This window comes from Palaemon carinicauda, unplaced genomic scaffold, assembly GCF_036898095.1.
Source record: "Palaemon carinicauda isolate YSFRI2023 unplaced genomic scaffold, ASM3689809v2 scaffold70, whole genome shotgun sequence".
NCBI lineage: Eukaryota > Metazoa > Arthropoda > Malacostraca > Decapoda > Palaemonidae > Palaemon > Palaemon carinicauda.
The window spans coordinates 238,332-245,000 of NW_027171983.1; the positions used below are offsets into that span (position 1 = coordinate 238,332).

Below are 6,669 nucleotides of genomic sequence, written 5' to 3' on the forward strand. Positions count from 1 at the left end.
ATTTCTTTCGTTCATGCAGACTAAAACCTGATAACAATGCCCTCAACCTTCTGCTACCTGTCCAAAAAGGAGCCTGAGGTTAGACCAGCTGTTGTGTAGCCACCACAAAGCGATAGAAAACGTATCGAGACTCCTGTGGGTCACGCCCTGCAGGAAGCGGGCTGCAAAGGTCATTAGACGCTTCCAGACTCCAGCTTGTAGCACCTGCGTCACAGAGTAGTATTACTCGAAGGCGAGGGATGTTGCGATGTATCCAACATCGTACTGTAGGGCGACGTGATGGGGGAGGGTCTCGAGACAGGTCGAGATGAATGTCCTTGAGTCCGGGCTGAAGAGGTATACTGGTGACTCTCCCCCGTGTCTCCTTGTGCTCCCAAATCGGCTACAACTGAGGACAAACTGCAGCTGTTCCCAAAGCTAACCTCTCGATTCCTTCACTGGCAAGAAAGAGAAGGTCTTGGGACATCAGATACAGAATGGAGACTCGAAATCTTGAAGGAATTGGACCGAAGGGCCGGGACCCCCAGGTTCTGAGTCTAGCCAACAACTCCGGAGCGAACCTGAATGTTGCCTTTCCCTCTTGCTTAGCAAGGGCGGAGTCGTACGAGACCAAGAAGATTGCTTACACATTGGCCGTGGCCAGAGTGAGCAGGAGACCCAAGGCGGAATACAATCCGAAGCCTGTCGTAAAGGGTCTTGAGAAGATCTCTTAAAGGACTAAAAGTCCGAACCATGCTCCAAGTTGGAGGTCTTCCTCCGACTAGGGCAGGGACGATCGTAGCTTCGCATGAGCGAGGAAAGATCTAGCGTGCAGGAAAAAGTTATTCCTTTAAGCCTGAAGGTCAGGGAAAGGCTGAGCGACAGGTTTCATTGCCGAGAGCGGAAAGGAGTTTCCTCCCGCCGAAAGGCAATAAGACTGTTATTGCTGGAGAAGAGGCCTCAAGGGAAGAGGTATATCTCCCACGGCACCAACCACCGAAGACTCTTCACTTTGCCTGGAAGACCCCTGCGGATGACTATCGCAGATGACGCGACCTCCGTACCGCGACTGTAGCGGGTTGTCTCTTCTTGAGGAGGAGGCGTAGTATCTCCAGGCATGAAGCCGAAGCGACGCCCCGGTTCGGGAGAGATGTCGCAGTGTGGTTGTTTGAGTAGTCTGCGCCGTGGGAGAAGCTCTCCTGGGAGTTCCGTCAGGGGAAGCAGAGGGTCCAGAAACCGTTATGCGCATAGTCCCAGTGGAGCTCTCCCATTGACAGGTTAACAGACAACCTGGTCTTGTTGAGACCCATTGTCCACAGACAAAAAGGAGGGAAGACGCAGGCGTCGAAGTTGTCCCACCATCACCGGAATGCATCTTGCCAGAGTCTCGGGGTCTGAGACTGGGGGGGAAGAACAGCGGAAGCTTGAGGTTCCAAGCTGTCGCGATCAGGTCCCCCAGACCAGGACTTGCTGGTTACTCAAGGTCAAAGACCCTCAGGTACACTCTCTCTACGAGGCTCAGCTCGGATAGTCGGAGAGAACATTCCTCTGCCTGGAATGAGAGAGCCGATGGTGGTATTGAGATAATCTCCATCATCCCGGTATCTCTACTGCAAGATGTGAAGGTGTGAAAATGCATTTCCTGCTGGTTAGAACACGCCAGAATCATGAGGTCGACGCGCACAAGGCGACTCGGCAGGAGCTGTAGGATCTGTAGAGGGGCCAGACTACGGCCCCTAAGCCTGCCTGAATGATGGAGAGGTATCCTTCAGGTCTTGACCATAGGCCTGGACTGGAACATGACCCCCCCTTTCCTTTGACAAGTCCGAGAACAGCATCAAGAATGTGGGGAAAGGACGAGAATATCCACTACCATCAAGAGGTTCCATAGGTCAACACCCATTGCAGGTCTAATAGTTCCGCTGGTCCCATAGGGGCCAGGAAGTCCGGTTAAACGTTGCCTGAAACCACCAAAACTTGGACCGTCCCACATGGAACTTATCCTGAGGCGACCGTTCGGACTATAGACGGGTCAATGAGGAAAGAACTAGGAAACGTTCCAAGGTAGGGCTGAAAGCTCTGCTTGACTGAGAACAGGTACTGCGACTCTCCTCAGTCTTGCCACAGTCAACTGAAAGGAAGGCTCGGAGGATGTGGCAACAGAATCTGGTGTCCCCAGGTGGTCACCCATCCAAGTACCGACCAGAACCGACGTTGCTTAACCTCGCTGGACGGACGAGAAGCGGGGTTTCCAACGTGGTAAGGCCGTTGACTCAATATCATGGCCAGATACTCCAGATGTTGAGGCAGAAGAAGAGAAGGCTCCAAGCAAAATACCATGAAACCACACTCATGGTAAGCATCCGGAAGCTTGTCCCGGTGCTGAAGAAGGTCGAACCCGAGCCTACCGGAGTTGACCAGCCCTCCAAAAGGCAGAGGAGGCGGAAGCCTGCACCTGAGCGGCCATGAGGAAAGCAGGGAGAGTTCTCTGGGGAAAAAACCTGCTATGCCACGGCGGGATAGCCACACTGCATCATAAGCAGGAATACTTGCAGTCTAGGCTGAATTCGACGAGCTCCCTGGAAGATGGATGGAATGGAAACTGAAAGTACCCGTCCTTCCGATCCAGGGTTTAAGGAGTCCTGTCGCCTCGTTACCAGTCTGATCGATTCTGCTGTTCTACGCTCGCCGAAGTTTGTTCAACAAACTTGATCAGGGCTGAGAGGTCGACTACGGTACTCCCCTCTCAGATCCTTCCTTACAAGAAAGGATCGACTGAAGAGGCCGGGGGTGAAGCCGTCGATGATCCTATGGAAGACCTTTGCCTAAGGTATGGATCATTCTGCCCAACCGGGCAACTCTTGCTGACGCTATGGCATATAGGTTCAGAGACACTGCATTCGCTGACAGAGACGGCAGGCGCGATATCCTTGGCTGATCACAGAGATTGTGTGGGAATGGGCATCGGGAAGCTGTCATTCGGATGAGTAACCTTAAGCATCCTCCCAGCGAAAAGCCTGCAATCCTAGAGTTCGTGAACTCTGCCGCTCCTTTTAGGACTATGCCTCCCCGGGGGAGCCTCCCGTGCCATCTGTTCTTGACAGGAGGAAACCGCAATTGGACACCTTGTCCCAGTTGTCGTAACCGATAACTTAGGCCGACGTGGTTGAAAGAAAAGGGCGCTGGAGCCCTGCAGAGTCTGGAAGAAAGCGCCTTGGAGGAGTGAAAAATGGAAGTCGATTTCCTCCGCACAGCCGCTGTCCAAGTCTCTGTCCTTGGGCACAAACAAACTCTTCTCAAGGATGGAAGGGTGTCTGAGGTCGTCGACCTCCACAGATGAGACACCCAAAGGAAGCCCTCAGTCAGCGCGTCCAGATGGTACAACATCGAGCTTGTCCGCAAGTTAGATACTTAACGACGAAAGGCCAAGGTGCCTGAGCTCGAGAGGAGGAAAGTACCCATGATCTTCCTGTAGCGTCCTTGAACCAAACCTCAGGCCGTAACCGAGGAGGGAAAGGACCTGGTAAGCCCCCAGAGGAAGGGGTAAGCAGTCACCCCTTGGCCGATGGAGAATGACGGGGAAGGGCTAACCCAGGTTCTGGAAAGAGGAGTGTCGCTCAGACCTCCCTGAAGTTTCTTCCTATTCTTGCAAGTGCCATGCTCTGCATTTACGGGGTGAAGCCATGTTCTGGAAATACACTCCAGAAGAACTCGCCAGGCTGGCTATGCTGCGAAAACCCCAATGGGAATCGTGGTCGCAATCTCCCTAGAGCTCGCGTGATGGTAATTCAAAGACTTGCGCGTGGGCGAACGTGGAAGCGCTCATGCGCGGTCACGCAGGAACGCAAACGAAGGTGAGCGAAGGAGCGCAGAAGGAGGGCGAGCGTGGTAGGAAGGGCGAGAGCTGGAGGTCGGCGAGCGATAACCCATAGAAGAGCAATGGATACTGCAAGAATTAAGCCGACGTTCGTGCGAAGAAACACTGTCGGTTCGAGCGATGAAACACCGTCGGTTCGCGTGACGGAACACCGTCGGTTCGTGCGACGGAACACCGTCGGTTCGCGCGCGGGCGAACATTGGAGAGCATGTGCGCGGACGCGCATGAGCGTAGACGTGCAGGCACGTGGGCGTGTGGGCGCGCAGGCGAATGATCGCGCGGGCACGCAGGCGAACGGTCGCGCAGGCGAACTGTCACGCGGGCGCGCAGGTGAGCGGTCGCAAGGGTGCACGAGTCCGAGGCGGCGAACGCAAGCGTTAGCGCGATGGCGAGGAAACGCGCTGCCGCGTGGGCGAGGAAGACCGCTGGCGATATGGATCAACAGGCAATCGGTGGTGAGCTGGTGAGTGCTAACGCGCAGGTTGGCGATAGCTCGTTGTGGCATGTCGACGCGTTGGCGAGCGATGGCGAGCAGCATGCGATGGGGAGCAGCATGCGTAGGTGAGCATCGCGCGATGGCGAGCAGCATGCGCAGGTGAGCATCGAGCGATGGGGAGCAGCATGCGCAGGCGAGCAGCATGCGCAGGTGAGCAGCATACGCAGGTGAGCAGCATGCGCAGGTAAGCATCGCGCGATGGCGAGCAGCATCCACAGGAGGGCGATCGCGCGATGGCGAGCAGCATCCGCAGTTGGGCGATCGCGCGATGGCGAGCAGCATGCGCAGGTGGGCGATCGCGCGATGGCGAGCAGCATGCGCAGGTGGGCGATGGCGAGCTAGTAGCTGGCGAACCATGTTCTTTCAGAAGTGTTGGAGAACGTTGGCGTGCCAGCTGTAACACACGCGGGTGGTCCGGAGATCGCAGACGTGTAGAACGCTGTTGAATAGGCGATACTAAAATTGCCTGTGCGCGCTGGCGAGCAGGTGAACGCTGGCGAGCAGGTGATCGCTGGCGAGCTGATGATCGCTGGCGAGCTGATGATCGCTGACGAGCAGAAGGCAACGCGTGGAAGCCTGCGCATAGAAGAAGAGTTCTTGACCCAGACCTGAACCTAAGTTCTAGATCGCGAGGGCGAACATGGATGCACAGGGCGCGTAACAGGAACCAACAGGAACAGCAGGGATGATCATCATGAGAGCGCTGACGAACAGGAGAGCGCTGGCGAAAGGAGAGCACTAGCGATCAGGAAGCGCTGATGAGCAGGAAAGCGCCTGTGCGCTAACACTGAGCAGGAGCAGGAGAGAACACAGCAGAAGGGCGCGCAGGGGAACCCTGACACGCAAGGGAAGAACCCCCGTGGGAGGCAACCCTTTGCCCCGAAGGGAACGTTGTCCGTCGGGAGACAGATGTTCATCGGAAGACCGTAGCCTGTCCGCCGGGAGACCGATGTCCGTTGGAAGACCGTTGTCCGCCGGGAGACTGATGTCCGTTGGAAGACCGTTGTCCGTCGGGAAGACCGTTGCCCGTCGGAAGACGAGATCAGACTGCTGTCCATCTGCATCAAGGCGGAAGATCAAGAAAAAGGAGTTGTAGGCTGCAAACGGAGATTCAAAAAGGCGCCTCTTAGCACCCTTATAAGGAGATGAGAGGCCCTTACGACGAGGCGGACGGTGGGCCTTACAGCGAGGGAGGCCAACAGCAACAGCAGCAGAAGAAACCTCCGAAGAGGAGTCTCTATGAGTGTACTCTCTCGCGAACGAAAGAGAAACACTACGTAGAAGAGACTGGTCAGCCAGTGACCTAAAAGGAGCAATCCTCCGAAGGGGAGCTCCTGCAGTTGCCCAGCTTCTTGAGCAAAACTGCAGGTGTGACCGCTCAGCACCAAGAGCATAGTCGCACGAAAAAAAAGCTAAGAGAAGAACCCCCCAAAAGGGGAAAAACTCAAGCCTGGACAGGAAAACTTCCCTCGGAAGGAAAGTTACCAGCCCAAGGAGGCAAGCCTCCTGAGAGTTCTAAAATGAACTGGAGAGCTGTCCGTCGTCACGGGAGTACTTTCAGTAGAAGGAGACACGCCCCTGACGAAAATACAAGGGGGGAGGCAGCAACAGCCGAATCCCCAGGCCTCAACAAGACAGCTCACACCGTTGCCATATTACAGAAACGAACTAGATCGGTAACTGTAAAATAATAAAACAAAAATCATTAGTACACATTCATTCCCCCGGGAAGGCTCCGAAGAGGAATCCCGAGGGAAAGGAAACAAAAATTACACAACAGGCACGTGCCCTCACAACCACTTACACTCACGGAAGGAGAGCTGTAACCAAAACAGAATTATAACAATTATAATTATGAAACTAGGTAATTATGTAATTTAAAAATGAATGAACACTAAAGAAAGAACGAAAACCTCGAAAGGAATCGTTCTACAAGCTGAAAAAAATTAACAACTACAATTAGATTCATAAACTAATTGAGACAAACGTACGGCGTAGCAACCCCCCACACGGAAAGGAAGCTACGAGGGCGTAGTAACACGTAGTAAAAGGGTGAACGACCTCAAGAGAGAGAGAGAGAGAGAGAAAGACCGGAGTCAAACTCGATCGCCACCCATAAAATTACGCCGTGGAGGCCTAACTGCCGAGGACACCACGTAGAAATCGTACAATACACACACAAATCTGAAAAGGAAACTTACTGATTTCTATACTCAAATATATATACAACCATGAATACATGTTTACATATATATTGAGTAAAAGAAAAGTAAGCGATTAAGTAAAGACAAAACAAACAATGGCTGCCAAGAGAGGA

General features: G+C 53.9%; 1 pseudogene; it reads right to left on the bottom strand.

Moving 5' to 3' along the window:
- Window positions 1–2,133: 2,133 nt before the first annotated feature.
- LOC137637397 (5S ribosomal RNA) lies at window positions 2,134–2,252 on the bottom strand (annotated as a pseudogene).
- Window positions 2,253–6,669: the final 4,417 nt, after the last annotated feature.